At 40.6% G+C, this 19798-nt stretch overlaps 1 protein-coding gene across 2 annotated transcripts in view; it reads right to left on the bottom strand.

Annotated features, from left to right (window-relative positions):
* The window catches only part of APC (APC regulator of WNT signaling pathway), a 102842-nt gene extending 83627 nt beyond the window's left edge, over window positions 1–19215 (bottom strand). For both annotated transcript variants that reach the window (XM_055790265.1, XM_055790264.1), the window contains exon 1: window positions 18826–19215. The gene's annotated coding sequence lies outside the window, so the exon portion shown is untranslated. The remainder of the gene's footprint in view (window positions 1–18825) is intronic.
* Between the last annotated feature and the right edge of the window lie 583 nt (window positions 19216–19798).

The raw sequence follows: 19798 nt of genomic DNA on the forward strand, positions 1-19798 counted from the left end.
CACACATCGGGAATACTCATAGGCTGCTCCCATCAGCATTAGTATCAGTGTTTTGACCATGAAAAGCTGTATTCCTACTTTGTCCATCAGGATTCTCCCAGAAAAGTTGCATATTATTTCCTTATACAGGTGACCTCCAACTACGAGCATTAGAAAGATCATCAGAAAAAAACCCCTCCCGTTACTAGAGGATCAAGAAACTAAAGGACCACCTTTCTCAGGCAGATGCAGAAAGGACAGAGAAAACTGTCACTGTTCCCAATGCACCATCCAGAACACACGCACAACTCTTCTGACAAGTTCTACAAAAATGAACAGGAAATTTCTGTACTGAGAATAGAAAAATCTTACAAGAATGACTTTATTTCTGATTCCCTATTATACTAACATACTAATGTTCCAACTTTATGTTTTTAGAAGGCTGTGCTACAAGTTCCTGAACTTTAGAAGACTTTTCCACAAGCACTGAAAGATCCATCTTTCACGGGGGTCAACTGACTCCTGCAATGTTGTATTACACAAGCTAAATGAGAAAAGCAGAAAAATACATGCGTTTAGTTATTTCATAAATAAGTCACAGGAACAGAAAGCTATCACCTGCTCTTTAAATCTCTTACTAGCTAATGCTCTCTATTGTTTGCCAGTTCCTTACTTTTGCCTGTAAGTACTGTGCTCTCTGGGGCACCTCCCACTCATGCTCTCCTCCCTCTCACTGAGTTTTTCCATCCACATGCAGGTTTCTTGCTACAACTTAAAAGAAATGAAGATTGAAGGAGAAGGACTGCTACCTTCCTTACATCTGTGAGATCTAATGCAGAGCCACGGCCCTATTTGTAGTATCGGTCACGTACGTTCTAAAACCAGTACAATAATGAAAAGAGTTTGCATAGCAAACCATTAATACAGTAAACATCACCATCCATTTACTCATTCTTTTATCTCAACTATATAATAAATCCCATCGGTGACAACTTTTGTGTCACATTACCTACAGTTTCCTCACCCTCTAGTTAAGAGCATCACAGTATTCTGGTATTGTATCACTGTTTCCTCTACTGCAACTTCTCCAGGCTTGTTAGGTAGTTCACTGTATCTGTGTACTGTAATTACCAGTTTTACTGCGGCCATGCCCTACTTTTTTTTCTTTTCCTTCTAACCAGCTGCATATTGCATTTTCAGTCTTCCTTTACTTTACTCTTCTCTTCCACCTCCTCCTAATACAATGGCAAAGCATGCCAGTTTTTAGGCCTCATTTCTAATGGACTTTAGAGTAAAAGTCTTCATCAGAAATAGTTCTGTTCAAGTATCAACAAACTGAGTTGTTAACTTAATCTGCGCCTCACCTGGACATCAGGAGGCAGCAAGTGAGGGCAATGTTGTGCAGTACCTCAGGTGAAAGGCAACAGGAAAGTTCAATACATGCCTATGCATCAGCTCTTGCTTTCCACAGCTACCTGCAGATATCTTCATCATACTCAATATTAACATTGTGTGTTAATTTTCACACAGATTTCTGGCTTAAATCAAAAAACAATCCTACCCAAAACACTCTGTTGCAACAATATAAAAGGAGATAAAGCTAAAAAGGCAGAAAATAGAAATGGATTGTCTTCACTCATCCCACTAGAGGGGTGGACTTTTACAGAAATTTGGACAGCTATAAAACTCATCATTTGTTTGTAATGTACAGAAAGTGAGTTTGACCAGAAACCAGAGACTCAACTTTCAAGTATGATTTACTCCACTGATTCTTGCATGTGCTTACCCACTCATTCCAAACCTCCAGCAAACTAAAGGCTTATTCAGCACTTTTGGAAACCTGAAATAGCACCTTCACACCCCTCTCAATTCCATTTCAATAGTATGTTAACAGTATTGAAGACTGAACCTCTGTAGTGCTGAACAACTTCTATATAAAAGCCCTTGTCTAGCATATCTCAGGGATTCTCTGGGGAATTTTTTTCAGACGAAAAGCTTTTCTTGGACGACTCTGTTCATTAATACAGATTTCTCCTCTTTTCCTCATATGAGCCATACAGTAGAAAAATATTACACATTTAGAGAAAGACAAAGAATGTGACGGTTTCCAGTGTTTATTGGAGAGTACAAGGCTCTGGATCTGCGCGTTGTCCACTAGAGCTATCTTCTGTAATCAGAGCATTTAGAACAAATACTTTGTCCTTAGCTGTGGCTCTGATGTATGTTTTCACCCAGGGCTGCACATCCATCAGCTGCTCAGAGACTGATTAATGGTCAGACTCAACAGAAGAAACTATGAACATACCTAGAATACTTACAGTGGCCTGAGTTACAAGACAAAGCCCTATTTTGCTGCTTCTTGATATTTGGCATCAGTCATAAGAAGCTGCAGTGTCCACATCTGTACATGACAAATGGATGACTGCACATGCAAATCGATGATCAGATTCAGTTTCTTGTTACGCAAGAAACTTGTGCTTCTTGTCGACACAGGTCACTGCTAAAGAAGTGGATGCTACATGGTTATATAAGCTTAACAGTTAACCCAGGAGCATCCCAGAATTCAATACCGTTCTGGCAAATGGAAGCTCTATCAATGCAGTGGAATATACACTTTTCTTCTTCACAGTCTTCAGTCTTCCCTTTATTTGGTTTGAACCAGATGTTCTTAATGCATGAGCTGAGTTCCCGTAAGCTTTCTGACATTCCAGTAGTAATAAATCAGTTAAAAATACATTTAGCTAATGACCATCAACATGTTCTTTTTGCTGAAGATATTGAAAAGAAGGGATGGTCAATTTTTGTGGAATCCTGTAAGCAACGACCTTATACAAAAAGTTATGTCAACCATCACCATTCTCCAAGTCCAGGAAAAAAAGGTTCCAGGCACAGCCAAGTTTCTTAAAGCCCACAGCATTAAGAAAGGCTGTGACAAGGTCTAGAAACACAAAGGTCTTGCAAAATCATGGCTGTGTGTTCTCTCACCATAATTATAATCTTTTGAACACTTAAATGAAGGCCTGAGCCTCAGAGGCTCTTGGCTAGAACACGACAACTGTATCAAAGCAATCTAGAAAAAATGTCCTTTACCAGATAAAGTGTTGACAAGGAATCTGAGCATATGTGTATCTTCCTTTAAAATCTCAAAAAAAATCCACATTTCAGTACATAACAGTAATTACTACGGAGTTCAAAGTACCACAAAAACCAGCTCAGTTTGTCATGGAAGATTTATGCTGTACGATTTAAGGAGTACAAATTAGCTGGTTTAGCAAAAAGAAGGCTGGTTTTTATTGCTGTACATAGAAACTTTCCAAGTTTGTAAAAAGTTTAAAGAGATCCATCAGCTGGGAATTAGACAAATCAGAATTTAATTTCCTAACACCAGTGTGGTTAATCGAATCACTAGAGCTCAGCAATTGAGCCAACAAGGTGAGTCAAGATACCTCTTTAAGAAATATAGACAGTGTTCTGCAGCTTCTGATACAAGGGTCATATTGCACAGTGGCGGGATCCATTCTGGGCTTGAAATGCATAAGAGTTCACAATTCATTCAATCCTGCAAGAATTTAATTCCTCGCAACGTGCATACACTCACAATGTGTTGCAACAATTATAACCAAGTCTCACACTACTAAGATTTAGCCAATCGCTTGTTAAGAGTAGGAAACAAAGTTGTTCAGCTCTTTTCTCAGGACCAATGCAAACTTCACTATTAATTGACATCTGTGTATGCAGATATAAGCTGCTATGAGAGCAGCACTCCTGTAGAATCAGTTTATGCTCCTAGGTAGCACAAACCCCACAAACACCTGACCAACACACAATTTTCCTGCTTACAGCCATATTAACCACCAAGAATAATGATCCACATCAGATTTTTGGGTCAGCTTTTGTTTTGAAAGTGTTCTTGCTCTCCTCAGCTTATTTACTCACTATAAAAATACTTCCTTGGATGATCTGGACCTCACTCCCTTAGGGAATTTGCTGTTACACAAGCCTCTAGACATTGGTGGCATACTAAAAATTTTTTTTCTTCCTCTTTCGGCACAATTTAGTGGGTTTACTGAGAGTTAAAAATCCACACCCTCATTTCAAAATATGGGGGTTTATTGTGTTGGTGGGGTGGGTGCTAGCAATTACGTTTTTCTTTGGGGGTTTTCAATGAATGGCATCTTCAAATCTTAATCTCTGCAACACTAGTGAGGTTGAAAAAAAGACTTTTTGCTTCCATTGGGGTGGGGGTTGTTTTTATAAAAATCTTAATAGTCAGTAAGGAACAAAAAAAATATCAAGTATAGGCTGCCTGGTCCAGTATTCAAGAAGCATGAATACTTTTTGAAATTGATATACCCACTCAGTAGAAAAGGAATGATACTCCTTTTTCGTTTTTTGCATATTTTATTTTGCATTTGCCTAGAGATGCATATCCCAGATTGCATCTCTAGGCAAACTGCTTCCAGTACCAAACTCTACACTTGTAGCAACAGTACTCTATAATCCATACTTTCTGGAGTCACACAAAACTGGCCTTTGAGCCATCCTTTGTCCTGGAAATCAACATGCAAATCAAAGTAAAAAAACCTGCATCTGAGACAGCTACTACTGAAAATTTACCGCTACCCAAGTTACTTCTGGGAAGTACTGGGGAAATTTAATTGAAGAAAAGGGCTGACAGTCATTGCCAGAACAAATAAAGTATCAGTCAAGTAACAGAACAGAAAAATGTGCTTGAGTTTGTCAAAAACTGAGAAGCCAGGAGTGTTTTTAAATTCCTTTATCTAGACAGAATGTGTATTTGAGTGCCAGCTTCTCTTCTCCAGTTTGGATCCACAGCCACCAGCTACTCAACTTAAGACAATCAAAATACCTAAGTTGCATGCATCAAATCTTAGAACCTAATGATACAATTGTATTATTTACACCTAATTATATAAATGTATTAATTAAAGTGTACAGCATTGCAACTCTCTTGAAACACTCAGGTCAGGTACAATTTTAAAAACTATCACTGAAAGGAAAAATATGCTACAGATTACAGATACATTGTGCATCTATGCTTTCAATCCCTATAGACACGGGAAGGCAAAACTTTAAATAATCACAACTACATTTAGAAAAGTACTCCACTGTTAAGTGCACTAGAAGAACATTCTCCTTTTTTCTCCTAACACATAACCCCAATATTTAAATGAAAACATGTATTTCCAAAGTTCCCTAAGGCAAGTCGGCTAGAACACCAGCCTTAATTAGCTGAGATTTAAGGAAAACCATACTGGACACAGATCTTCCTTCTCAGAGTGAATTTGCATTTTATCGATCTATTATTCTTTCATAACTGTTTATATATTTAATGAAGTACCAAATCCCTTACCAGATTGTTTTAACATTAAAACTCAAACCATTCAAGTTTAAACTTGGCCAGGTACTGAGTGATCCTGAGTAAACTCTGGCAAACCTAAGACATTGTTGCTGCAGAAAGAAAGATTCCAAATAAAGTAGTCTTGCAGGCAAACTTAGTGACTGCAATTCAAGGTAAGCTGACATCCCAATAATTTTAAGCATTTCCCGTAATATTGAAGGGGTTAATTTTGCAAGCTGATTACCCCAGGTGACAAGAGAAAACACACAAATCTTCACAGTATTATTTGTCCTAACAAGGAAGAAACAATAGCAGAGAGCCCATGTCATTGGCAAAACCTCTTCTGTCGCATAACAGAAAAGTTCTTCTCCAGAAACACAACTGGTAGTAACTGAAATTTTCTTACTTAAGATTATGTATTGCTCCCCAATCTCACTTCTTTTTCCACTCTCCCCATATATTTTGCCCTATCTTGTGACCAGACATGTCTTAACTTGGAAATTTCACGTATTTTTCACATTATGGCACTTACTCATCATGAGATAAAACATGTATATGACTAAAGCCAACTGGATGAGTGGCTTGACTGAGACTGTTCTGGTGTACCCAGATTTCACCCACCACATAGAAGGACACACATATGCTTCAGTCACGTGATACAGCATGGCCATTCCATGAAGTCCAAGCACTTCCATGAAAGACTGTATAGCATGACTTCACTGAAAACAAGTGAGCTACAAGAGCAGGGGCTTTCTAGCCTACACCTGGCTGATACTTTCCTGATTTTTTTTTATTTACTGTTTATTACCTTTCCTTTCCCAAAGACTAAATGTTGGCAAGTGCTAGTAGTGAACCTCATGAAAACCTTATTCCCCAGTTCAAATGCCTGGCAATGTTCTACACCAGAGACTATGAGCGGTGTAATTGCTTCAGTACAGGAATCATGTCTTTTTATGGAACTGAGGTTTGCCCAACACAAAGCAATTCTGATTACTTCCAGAGCTTCCAGAGACCCCTGCAATATAATTACGTAACAACTTGGGAAATGCAGAACAGAGGCAAGAATGATGAAAAGCACTATCCATCCATGTTTACAAATGGTGCAATAAACCTAAAAAGAACATGAACTGAATAAATAGACAATTCTCCTTCTAACAGCAAACTAGTTGCCAAACTGCCCACACAACAATTACTTGACTTTGTAAAGAACTCCACCACTTATAAGTCTCAAGTCAGAAAATTTTCAAGCAATAAACACTGAGCAAGTAACAAATCTGTTCATTCCTACACTACATATTCAGAGAAGTTTACTTTAAATACATGAATATACAGAGAGCAAAAGTAAAACTTCACTACAGTAACGCCATTATGTTGAAGGTAGATGTTTTCCCATTATATTCTGAACAAGTTAAAATGTTCTAAAATACCTGAGACTTCCAAAATATAAAATAGTGAATTACAACCAGGCTTTGTTCTTAACAGCTAGTTTCAGGTCTTCCTTGCTGCATGCATACTAGGCTGTCACACAGACTCTTCAGTACTTTTTTATCATTCAAGGCACTATTTTGAGTGTGGGGAAAAAAAAGGACCTGGGCATCTTGCTCACAAGTAAAACTGAGAAAGAGAGACTTGGAACAGTATAAAGACAATCATGCACAGACAACTACTTTTTCATGCAAATAAAGCAATACACAAACCCACTGTTTTTAGAGGAATACAAGCTCTCTTTCTCCATTCAATCCATTCTCTTCGGCTTCTAGCACTTGAAACATTTTTTGGAAAAAGCTTTAATAACCAAGTCTAGTTCTCAAGGTCTTAGCAATGACATTTAGACATTTAATTAGCAAGCCATCACTTGGACTGCCATCTAAATCTTTTGTCAGAGACCTAATTCCATGCCAATTCAGGCATCCCATTAGTCTTATATTAACTAACAAGAGGTCTCATAATATGCTGGCTACTTGATTGCACTGGCATGCATTAACAGAACAGTGGAGCGAGTCTAAGTGAATGCAAGGACATAAATTGACAGTGTACACATTAAACTAGCACGAATATTCTAAAGCAAAAATACAATAATCACTTTTCTGTATGAACTGGTACTCGGGCACATTCCGTGCTTCCTGGTAGCCTGGGTGCAATTATAATGACATCCAAGTTAAAAAAAAAATATTGTATGAAATTAAAACTGTTTCATTGATTCCAAACTGAGGCCTGAGCTTAAACCTTTCTGGAGCTCATTCTGAAACATATTTAGATACTTACACACAGGAATTAAGTATCATTATTATATGCTGGCATTTCTACTCCAAGTCATATTCAGTACACAGAATTTTAAAAACTGTCATGAGCATAAATAACAATACCTATAAACAAGCTACTTGGAACCAAAAAAGAAAAAACACATCAGCTAATGCTCTTTTTCAGCTTTTATTTCTAATTTAGATCTGCAGTTTCCACTGAAATAACAAAATACAAAATGTAGAAAAATGCTAGAGCAAATTGCAGGAACTCTGTGGCTTTTTCTCCTGCTCCTGTGGGAACAGGAACTTCACAGAAGTTTGAGTCACTACTCCACTAGACCAGGCCAATATTAGAGTCCTGTACAATGAAAAGCTGTATTTGAACAATTCTGAACACCAGGGAACAAAATCCAATAGTCATACTGCTGACATGGAGAGGAGGAGGATGACTGTTACAAAAAAAAGATTAAAGAAATAGATGTAAGAGTGAATTGGGAATAATTCAGAGTTGCGCTTAACCCTGGTATTGATAAAGTCTGTAAACAAAGTTTTGTTACATTATGTTATAATAGCAATACTTATTTATATGAATTACATATATTTATGTAAATATAAAAAATCAACTTAAATTTGTGTTAAAAACCAACATGTGGAAGGAATATGGTCATATATTAGATTCTGCTAACCTCAGAATCTCATGTATCTCATCATTGCCTACTGACACTGTCGTCTCAGCAGTGATAGATGCCAATTATAGTGTCAAGGTTACTGCCACCAAAGCTTTTACTCCAAAATTGCTGACAAGGAGGCTTGCGATGCCAGAAGTTAAATAAGTAAATTCTAACATAATCAGCATTTTATTTCAGTTGCTCTAGATTCTGGTGTATAGGATCTTCTGACAGCCAATTTTACCCAAATTTCATTCACATCCAAGCCTTTAATGACTAATACAGAGTAATCAAAGAGACTTTATATGAGCCCTTGGATCACAAGTTCTGTGGGAAACAACTTAGAAGAAGTAGACATCTCAAGTGTTGATCCTTCTGAGCAGAAGACACAAAAGTTGCAATCAATCTCAGTGAGACAAGGCAGCCATTTAAATGCAGAAATCTCATTATTCAAGGCATGTACAGTATTTCCTTCACGGAACATCTAATTCAAATATCTGAATCTTTCCTGCCTTCCCCTAAAAACAGAGCTGAATTCTAAATAAAAAAAAACAAAACACAAAACCCAACAACACAAAAAAACCCCGAAACCCACCAAAAAATAAAACCCAAACAAAAATAGTTCTGAGTTCAGAAGAACTTCAGTCTTGTATTCCTTCTACTGTAATACAAGAACCACAGCTACTTAGCCCTTTATGACCTATGCTTTGCACATCAGAAGTATGAATTTTCTATGTGAACGCCTAAACATGGTGAAAAGAGACACTTCTTCCTTTGGGCAAGCATTATGGGCACTGGAAGGGCCCTAGCACAGGACTGACAAAATACAAGCTTCTCTTTCAGAACAGAAGCTGACTTCTGTCATCAAAATGAAGTGCCTACCTAACTATTTGAAGCTTTTACTGAATAGCAAAATGACAGGATGGCCAGCATTTTCACCAAAATAAGCTGGCTCCAACAAGATGCTGAAATTCAAACCAGGCACTAAATCAGCTACAGGAAAGGTGGTTTTTACTAAATACGCAAGAACAGTGTGAAGGTCGCCCGCTTCCATAGGCCCTTAGACGGCATTAAGCAGACTTCTGTCTGTTATGTTTAATGTTTCAAAGCTTTTTTTGGAACTAGATGTCAACATCTAATTGGACGCAAGAGTTTACAAATGAAGGCACGCTAAATTGCTGGTCTTAAGAACAAGCTTATAGGATTCCAGAATTTAACTGTATTTATTTTTTACTGAATAGTAAAGACCAATGTGACCAATCATTGAGACCAATATGAGTACCAAAAGACTTTGCAACAAGAAAAAATATTTTCAATACACTGCCAATATTAGGATGGTGTTCTGAAAACAACCACAGAAAAAAAAAGGATACTTCATCTGAGTAGCACAAACCAAGACAAACAGTTGCAGTATTATATTAAGATGTCAGCAACCTGAGACAAAGTGGAAGTTCTTTGCAAGACTGACATCTGAATTTAGATCTAGAAAGACTGCACTTCTATGACCTGCATCCAAAAAGAACAGCTGAGGAACATGCTACTTTTATTCAGACACTACACACCAAATACAGCTTAGTAATATTATGAACTATGAATCGCTATTTTGCTCTATTTTCAAAAGGAACGTCCTGTGTTCAAAAGGAATATCAGCTTGATGAATCTTAGCCTATTCCAAAGGATTTTATACATACACAAACAATGGAGGTAAACTGTTGCTGACTGAAGTGACAACTTACACTGCTGCAGTTAAAAAAACAAAACTGTTTTGCACTAACATCCTCTTCTCAGATGGTTCAAGCCACCAAGGAATAGACTGCATTATTAAAATAAAACAAATTAGGCATTATTTTACTCCAGATTTTTTAAAAAATTTACATTTTAGATGTTTCAGTTATCAATGATAATTGAATGTTTCAACGTTTCCATTATCATTCAAATAAAAATAAAAGCTGCTGTCAGATCACACTATTAGAAGAAGTCTTGACCATTAAAGCATCTACTGGGATAAGAAGTAGCATGACTGCAACTTGTAGAACATGAACATAGCTGCTCAAATTCTTACACCACAGCCTTATGAAAAGCTTAACTCCTAGAGCTACTATATTCCAGGACAGTACTGTTACCATGTCTGAAATAACACTTCTAAAAAAAAATTAGGAACTGAAAGAGTTTAATATCTGAACTACTAAATTCCAATGCTGCTAAGCAGGCATCAACATGGTAAATCTATTTCCCATTATATCCTTCATATGCTTTCAAGCACATCCAAAGGTACATTAATATTAACTACACAGCAGGACTTCCTAGAATGTATGTTTAGCATGTAAGTAGTTTGTACATACGAGCTATGAAAAAAATTACCCTACTCCTTAAGACACACCCCATACACATGTGAAAAGAGCCATTTCAATATGTAGTCTTCTTATAATAGCATATACTACTGCTTCTTAACAGACTTTGTAAGTTTAATCTTCCAGTCTATACCACAAGAAGTAACATTCTCCTGCCCTCCCCCCAAACAAAAGCTCTGAAACACAGGTCAATTTTAACTTGCTCTGCAGCACACTTCTTTGTTTCTCTTAATTACAACATGTAGATAACAACTACTCTTCTACGATCAACACATTCTCCAACATTCCCCAAACCCAAGCACAACTGGCCTGAAAAGCAACATTACTCCACAAGTTGGCAAATCAATCATTTCTGAACACAGAGATCAGCTGCAAGACACGGTAAGTAAGAACTTACACTGCAGTAACAGCTACCTGTAACAAACAGGAGAACCATCAACATAAAGACTGAATTGTAGAGAAGAAAAACAATCAAATCTATCCCAGCAGAGAAGGCCATGGATTTTTTATGAAGACTAGTCACAAAAAACTATTAATTGTAAAAAAATATAACAAGAAACACTCTTCACAGCAACAAGAATCTCTCTGCATACTACATGCCGTATTTATTTGTTTTTATTAACAACCCTCAATTTCCAGGAAATAATTCCAACACAAAGCTACATTACATGAAACTACTAGGTTGGACAAACTCCTTGTAATAACTCCAATATATTAACACTTTGTTCCTACTGTAGTCGACCATCTCAGTATTAGATCAAGCATGAAATTTAGTCAAAGTATGTAAGTATCTGTAACAAAAAAAAAAAGAATTTGAAAAACAGAGGATGTTACAAATAGTTAACAAAAGCATGGCCTTGGGAGAAGGAATGGACACCATAAAAGTCAAGCTGGGGCATAACAAGGTAAGCTCCAGGAGAACCAAATGGTTAATAAGACCAAACAGAAAATTACTGGAATGGTGTGTGAACTTGCCTGATTAGCATACTAAAAGATCCAAACCAGCAAAGAAAGCCCCCTGCTAATAAATCCCCTCCCCACAAAACATGTTCAGTGTAAAGAAAGAATGCTGTACCTTTAAATGGAGACAAGGCTCATAATAACCTGTAAGAAGTAAGTGTGGCTAAAGGTAATTGTAAGAAGTTGTTCAAAGTGTACAAAATGTTTTACTGTGTGATAAGAGGCGTGCAAGCTTTGTGGATTTACAACCTAGCACCCATCTCTGCACTGACATGCAATAAATCTCACCTCTATGTGTGAAATTGGCTCTTTGCACACTGGGTAACGAACTCTGTAAGACAACAGTATAAGTAGCAACACAGATTCAGATCTGTTCTGCTACCTATTCCAGAATATAAAGTCTGTACCAAAGATTTTCACAGGATTTGTCCAAAAAAAAATATTTTAGAAAGATGATCTGATGGGTAATACCTACTAAAGCTATAAGGATACATTAAATATTACAGTACTTTTCATTTTCCCCACATTTCAACCTCATTTATAGTTTATGTAAAAACAGTCTCTACCATATTTTTATTCACACTAATACTTACCCTTCCATATTGCCAAAAATCAGTTAAGAAATGCACTCCCGTATAACAAAAAAAACCCTACAAAACCAAACCCAAACCCCAAACAAAACCTATGAGGAGATAAACCAAAATAAGGATCAGGAATCCACCTCGGCACATACAGTGACATCTATAAGTCCTATTTTGACATACTCATTCAGGCATTCAAATAATATTATTAGAATCATAGAATAGTTTAGGTTGGAAAAGACTTTTAAGATCATGGACTCCAACCGTAAACCTAGCACTGCCAAGTCCAACACCAAACCATGTCCCTAAGTGCCACATCTACATCTCTTTTGTTCTGGTTTCAGCTGGGATAGAGTTACTTTTCTTCTTAGTAGCTGATGCAGTGCTGTGTTTTGGCTCTGATGTGAGAGCAATGTTGGTAGGACACTGATGTTTTTAGTTGTTGCTGGGTGATGTTTATACTAAATCAAGGACTTTTCAGCCCTGCCAGCCAGAGTGCTGGGGGTGCACTGAGAGGGGACACAGCCGGGACAGCTGACCTGAACTACCCCAAGGGATATTCCATACCATGGTACGTCATACTGAATCTATAGGCTGGGGGAAGAAGGGAGGGGGCGACATTTGGCATTATAGCGTTTGTCTTCCCGAGTAACTGTGACACGTTACTTGGGAAGCATACTCAGAAAATGGAGCCCTGCTTTCCTGGGGATGGCCGAACACCTGCTTGCCCATGGGAAGTAGTGAATTAATTCCTTGGTTTACTTGTGTGTGTGGCTTTTGCTTTACCCATTAAATTGTTCTTATCTCAACCCTCAAGTTTTACATTCCTTTCAGATTCTTCTCCCCATCCCAATGGGTGAGAAGGAGTGAGCAAGCGGCTGTGTGGGGCTCTGTTGCTGTCCAGGGTTAAACCACGACACCTTTTAAACACTTCCAGGCATGTCAACTCAACCACTTCCCTGGGTAGCCTGTTCCAATGCTTGGCCATCCTTACAGCAAAAAAGTTTTTCCTAATAACCAATCTAAACCTTCCCTGGCGCAAGTAGAAGACATTTCCTTTTGTCCCGTCACTTGTTACTTGGGACAAGAGACTGAAACCCACCTCACTACAACCTCCTTACAGGGAGGTATAAAGAGTGATAAGGTCCCCCCTCAGCCTCCTTTTCTCCAGACTAAACACCCCCAGTTCCCTCAGCTGCTCCTCATCAGCCCTGTGCCCCAGCCCCTTCCCCAGCCCCGCTGCCCGTCTCTGGACACGCTCCAGCCCCTCAATGTCCCCCTTGCAGTGAGGGGCCCAGACCTGAACACAGGGTTCGAGGGGCGGCCTCAGCAGTGCCCAGTGCAGGGGGACGGTCACTGCCCTGGTCCTGCTGGCCACACTGCTGGGGACACAGGCCAGGGTGCTGCTGGCCGCCTGGGCCCCCTGGGCACACTGCTGGCTCCTGCCCAGCCGGCCGTCACCCAGCACCACCAGGCCCTTTCCCACCAGGCCCTTTCCAGCCGCTCTGCCCCAGCCTGTAGCGCTGCGTGGGGCTGGTGTGACCCACGGGCAGGACCCGGCACTGAGCCCTGCTGAACCTCATACAACTGGCCTGGGCCCATCGCTCCAGCCTGCCCAGGTCCCTCTGCAGAGCCTCCTGCCCTCAGGCAGGTCAGCACTCCCACCCAACTTGGTGTCATCTGCACACTCACTGAGGCTGCACTGGATGCCCTTGTCCAGACCATCAATAAAGATATTAAACAGGACTGAACCCAATACTGAGCCCTGGGGAACACCACTTTTGACCGGCCACCAGCTGGATGTAACTCCATTCACCACCACTATCTGGGCTCAGCCATCCAACCAGTTTTCTACCCAGCAATCACTGCACCCATCCAGGTGATGAGCGGCCAGTTTCTGCAAGAGAATGCTGTGGGAGACAGTGTCAAAGGTTTTACTAAAGTCTAGGCAGATAACATCCACAGCCTTTCCCTCATCCACTAAGCAGTTCACGTTGACGTAGAAGGAGATCAGCTTAGTTAAGCTGGGCCTGCCTTTCATAAACCCTTGTCGGTTGGGCCTGATCCCCAGGTTGTCCTGCATGTGGCAAGAGATGGTGCTCAGGATGATCTGCTCCATAACCTTCCCCAGCACTGAGGTCAGGCTGACAGGCCTGAGTCAGAAGTCACCCCACTACCTAAACAGGGAGTTTGCAATCCAAACACAAACTCCAGTAGAGCCTGTAATAAAAGAAGCCAGAGGAGGCTTGATGGAAACACTTCCCATTGATCAACTGAATTTCATTTTAAAGCATGTAAAAAGAAGTGGAAACCTTACTCCAAGCAGCAAAGCACAACCAAGTCATAAAACTCAATATATGACTCAATTAGCTTAAAGTGAAAGCAGAATGAGACAAAGCAGGCATGTTTGAGTAATAGAACTAAATTTCTGTATATTTTTTTTTAATTGGCATCTTTAACACTATTATATAAGAAATATTATTGCTTAGTTCTAAAAAGATTCTTAGCTGAAGTCCTTTACATGGAAGAATAGCAGCAAAGTGGAATCTCCATAGCAAGGGTTTGAGAGGAGAAACACTCATGTGATCCTGAGAACCCTTTTCCACTAATAAAGGGAGAGCCAAGTCACACAATTTATGCTTTCATGATTTCTTTGCACTCTTGTCACACAACAATGAGAAGTCCTAGTTTCCTTCCAGTTCCTTCCACATGCCAGTTACTACAAAAAGGCCCATCTACTAACAGCCAAATTCAGTCTTGTGAAGCTCAGCACCTTTTAGAAGCTATTTAAAGCAACCAGCACTCTTACCATTAACTGTAGAAATAAGAAAGATTCTTATTTGATTTCTAGAAAAATACAAAATTTTCATGCATAGATTAAAATCCCGAGTGAAAAGTGATGCCTTACTGTGTCACCACAGTTCTATTACAGAAGTTAATCTCTTCAAAATAAGAAGAATTTATGCTTTTGTGAAATAGTATAGTGATGCCTCTCTTAATACTGCAGTATTTTTTAACTATAAAGTCTACATGAGTAAGATCTCTTCCTCCATTAAAGAGTAATATTCTATCAATTTGTGGTTAAAATGCACCCTGAATAATAACTACTTATGAAAGGCACCTCAAAATGCTACTGATCTTCAAAGTCTTAGTTTATGATTTCCACAGAGAAATCCAACTACTTGTACTCTAATACCACTATATTTACTAATTCTAAAGATACTCTTGTCTACTGACTTTTATTTCTCACTTTCTGAAAATCCACATGGAAGTAATAGCAAATTTAATTCTCTCTGATCTCAAAAAGTGTTCGTATGTTTAAAATTTGTTTCCACTAGTCATGACTAACATTGAAGCAATCATCCTCTAATAAAGACATATTAACATACTCATGGAACTCAAATCTTTGGTAGTCAATTCAAATGAGCACATACTAGCCTTGTGACCATGACCAGCAAGCTATATCAGAGGTACTGTTACAGTATCATGTGGAAATAAAACCAAAAAAGTATTATTCTTTTTAACCTTTTTGATAACTACCTACCTTCCATAACCTTCAGTGAAACCTACCATCTCTGCTGAATACAGATCCCCAACATTTTGTGCAAGTGCTTGCTGCCTAGTAGCTTTATTGTCCAGCAGCACCCACTGCAACAAGATGCAAACTTTTAACTAGAACTGAATAGCAGTCACCCAATAATCCAAGCTCTACAACAGCACAACATAACTTGCTGTTGAAATCACTATTACAGGTTATCTTAACACTGTTTTAACAAAGTCATACTTATAATTCAAGCTAATTAGGATCAAAATCCCAATAGTGTGAGGCTACTAAATATAAAAAATAATAGAAGCTGGGTATGTGAATCTGGAGGAGTCAAAGCTAAGACTACAGTAAAAGCAGTTTTGCTCTGCTAATACTGGTAACAAATGGATGATGAAAGTAGTATGAACTTGAACAGCAAACAACTAGAAGATCCATTTAAAGATCAGTTACAACTACTTCCCAGCTGAGAATACTAAATACATTCATTTAGTACAGTCATACTGCATTTTTAAACATATAACAGAGACATTACTGAAAGCTAAGCTCGTAATACAATCTTGATACTTTTTTTCTTTTAACACTCACAATATTGATACTCTTACTAAAACATGAAAAGTTAGCAGTGCATGTTGTATTCAGCAAGCTGGTAAACTACATAATTTCAGTCCATTAAATCACTGCTTATTCTGTCACTGTCCTATGAGTTACTAAAAATCATACTGTGAAAACATAGTAACTCAATACAAAGAAAAGAAAAAGATGCATTGCTTTCTACTTTCCCAATTAAACTGCGGCAACTCAAAGGAGAATACATATGGCACCAAAAAAAAAAAAAAAAAAAAAGTCTCTCACTGAGTTTCTGTTGGTGTGAGAGAAGGTCACTTCTAATGGATTGCTACTATAGAATGCTATGAAACAATTTCTACAGGATAGTTTGAAGGTGCAAACAAGATGCACACTATCCTAAATCACCACTATGCTTTCACTTGCCACTCACAATATTTCAGAACATCTTGCTACCATAAAATATTTCCAAAAGCATATACCTGTGTGAATAATTCTGTTTGTTGTTACTGAGCTGCTTGAAGCAAACAAAAGCTAACTACTATAAACCAATCCAAACTATTTTGCTTTTACTCAAATAAAGAACATTCAGTCTAGTCAAAACACAGTTAGCTAAATCAAAATCTTTTTTCTTGATCACTACAGAGTTAAAGAGGTTTATTGTTAACTGTGCTATTTAGTTTTAAACACAATCATGGACAGATATAACTTCCTTACTCTAAACATTACATATGAGAAGATTCTAGAAATAATCTATTAGTCTTTACTGAAAATACATATATACACACAATTTTTTCTTGAAAGCATACAAAAGGTACTGTAAATACAAGATGCAGGTATTCATCGGGGGTTTACAAACTTTCTGCATACAGCGACACAGCACATCATTGACGGTATTCACTGTACATTCTAAAGAAGCTGTAGTTGTGATGTTAGTGACTTGATGAGCATTTTGTGCAACAGGTGCCTAGGTATCAAAACTTGACATAGTTAGGCATGGATTTAATTTCATGGAAGTGAGACACATGGTAAACCACATTCTTATGCTCAACAGTGTTTCTGACTGCATTGCTTAGGAATAAAAATATACTGATCAACTATATCACCTATTTAGATTTCCACACTTTGGAGGTTTACAATTTTCTTTTGTTTTGAAAGCTAAAGCATCCAAGGACAGCAAGTACTTGCAAGGTCTTTCTCACTGGGCAGAACTATTCTATGAATAGTCTTCACTATAACTAAAGGAAAAAAAAAACGTATCAAGGAAGTTGAAGCTGAGGGGTAACACTTATCTCACGCTATTCACTTTAAGGCCAGTATTTCTTGAGTGCTTAAGATTGGATGAACCCATTCGGCACACAATTTTTTTAAAACCCATTTTAAAAACATAAAATTACAGCACCTGAATAGGAAAAAGTTTCAGTTTCTCTGCATTTCAATTAGTGACCTGATCTTACTTAACTCTTGCCATAACCATAACTTACCAAAATGTTAGCAGTACTCCTGAAGCAAAGCTTTCAAATCTATGCTTCCCCACTGGTACATAGAAAAATCTCCTCTTCTTCAATCAGTGGTTGGTAGAAGCAAGTAAATGAAATAGATTCTGTAGAACCTTATTTCATTTTTCAGAAACTTAAAGCTTTCTATGACAGCTTTACCAAAAGGCTTGTCTTCCTAGTTTTACAGGTCACTACCATCATGTTGTTTGTAGTTACTATGAGGGGAGGTGTGAGGCAACAAGTCAGTTATATAGTATACTTATATCTTCACTTCTCCATTGTTTTGCAGTTACACAATGAAGCTGTAATTTACAGAAACCTGAACTACTTTACATTCAATCACTTCTGAAGCTACGAATGGCCACTGAGGCTAGAGCAACTTCAGAAACTGAGGCTGCAGTCACAGACGCCTGTACAGATCCACCCCTCATTGCAACAGGTCAGAGGGGACACTAACAAAAGAAATAAGCCCTGATAATACAGAGTCTTTTAACTTAAAGACTCATCTAAGAGTCAGAGGAAAATTTTTGCAGGTCAAGAACTTTAAACATGTTTCCACAGAAGACAGCTGCTGAGCTTTTCCTAAGACCTAGTGCTGGGCCTTGACCCTATTGCCTTCCTGCTCCAGTGGTGTTTCAGCTATCGAACATCTGAACACTTCCAAGCAGATTCTGAAGAACAAAACGACTAAATGAAACCAAATCGCATTATACTACCCCAAAAAAACCAAACCAAAAGCAAACAAAAAAAACCCCAACCCCCCCCCCCCCCCCAAAAAAAAAAAAAAAGAAGCAAGCCACTACTGCCTCTGAGTAACACCCACTAGATCAGGCTCCACTCGCGTGGGGGGAGCACCCACGGGGCGCGGCCCGTCCCGGCGCGGCGGCCCCCGCAGTGCTGCAAGGCGGCCGGGCTGCAAGGCGGCCGGGCGCCCTCAGGCAGAAGCGCACACACGCCTGACACAGACGGGTACGCGGTTCAGCCCCGCCCGCGGCCGCCGCCAGCAGGTGCTGCCCGAGAAGGTGAAGGCGACGGGCCCGGTGAACCGCGCAGGGGCCGACGGGCACTCACCTCTCCGCCTTCCCCTCCGCGCCCGGCAGCGCCGCCGCGGCTTCTCGACGCCTCTTGCCGCTGCCGCCACCGGCGCGGACCCGCCGAGCCTAGAGCTGCGCCTCCTCCCCGGGGCGGCGCGAATAGGCAGCCGGCGGGCGCGCATACAGGGACAACTGCTCACCCTCCTCACCGGCGAGGGCCGGTCCCTGCCCCGTCTGCCCAGCTCCTCATCCCCGCGGCGGGCTCCGCGGCAGCCCTGGCCTCCTCCCCAGCTCCTGCGCGGGCCCAGCCCCCGCCCGGCGGCCGCTTCCCTCAGGCGCGGCACCGGGACCCTCTCCCCGCCGGCGCAGCTCCGCGGCCAGCCCCCTCACTCTCCTCCCCGGACTGATCTCCCCGCCGCCATCTTGTCTGAGGGGAAAGCAGAGGGCGCAGGCGCAGCCCAAGGAGTCCCGGCCGCAGCGGCGGCGGCGCGCATGCGCGCGGGCGGGACCCCACCCCCACCCCTCCCTGTGGCGCACACCTGCTGCGGGCCGGGCTGCGGGGGGAGGCGGCCCCCACCGGCCACCCGCTACCGTAGCAGCCGCCTGCCGCCTCCGAGGCCTCGGCTGCGGCGCCGGTGCCTTTTCCTCGCACGGAGGCCTGGGTGGCTGTGTTGTGCAGGCAGCGCAAAGTCGCCGGGCGGCGAGAGCCCGAAGCAGCGCTGGGGTGGCTGCAGCCCGACGGAGGTCCTTTGTGAGGGGTGGCCCGGCTGGGCGGCAGAGGGTAGCAGGCTGTCGGGTGTCAGAGGGACGGGCTAGAAACGCCGCTCGCCCTGGCAGAAAGGCCTGTGTGCGCCCGTGCAGCCAGGTGTGGAAGCTGAGGGAAAGCTGGGATGTATCCTCTTCCTCCCTGTGTTTACTGAGGCCTTCGCCCAGCGGGCAGGCAGGCAGCTTCGCTTCACAGAAGATTTGTTCTTCCTGGCGAGGCTACCCTTGTCCATGCCCTCTGTCTG

Source organism: Falco peregrinus, chromosome Z (assembly GCF_023634155.1).
Source record: "Falco peregrinus isolate bFalPer1 chromosome Z, bFalPer1.pri, whole genome shotgun sequence".
Lineage (NCBI taxonomy): Eukaryota > Metazoa > Chordata > Aves > Falconiformes > Falconidae > Falco > Falco peregrinus.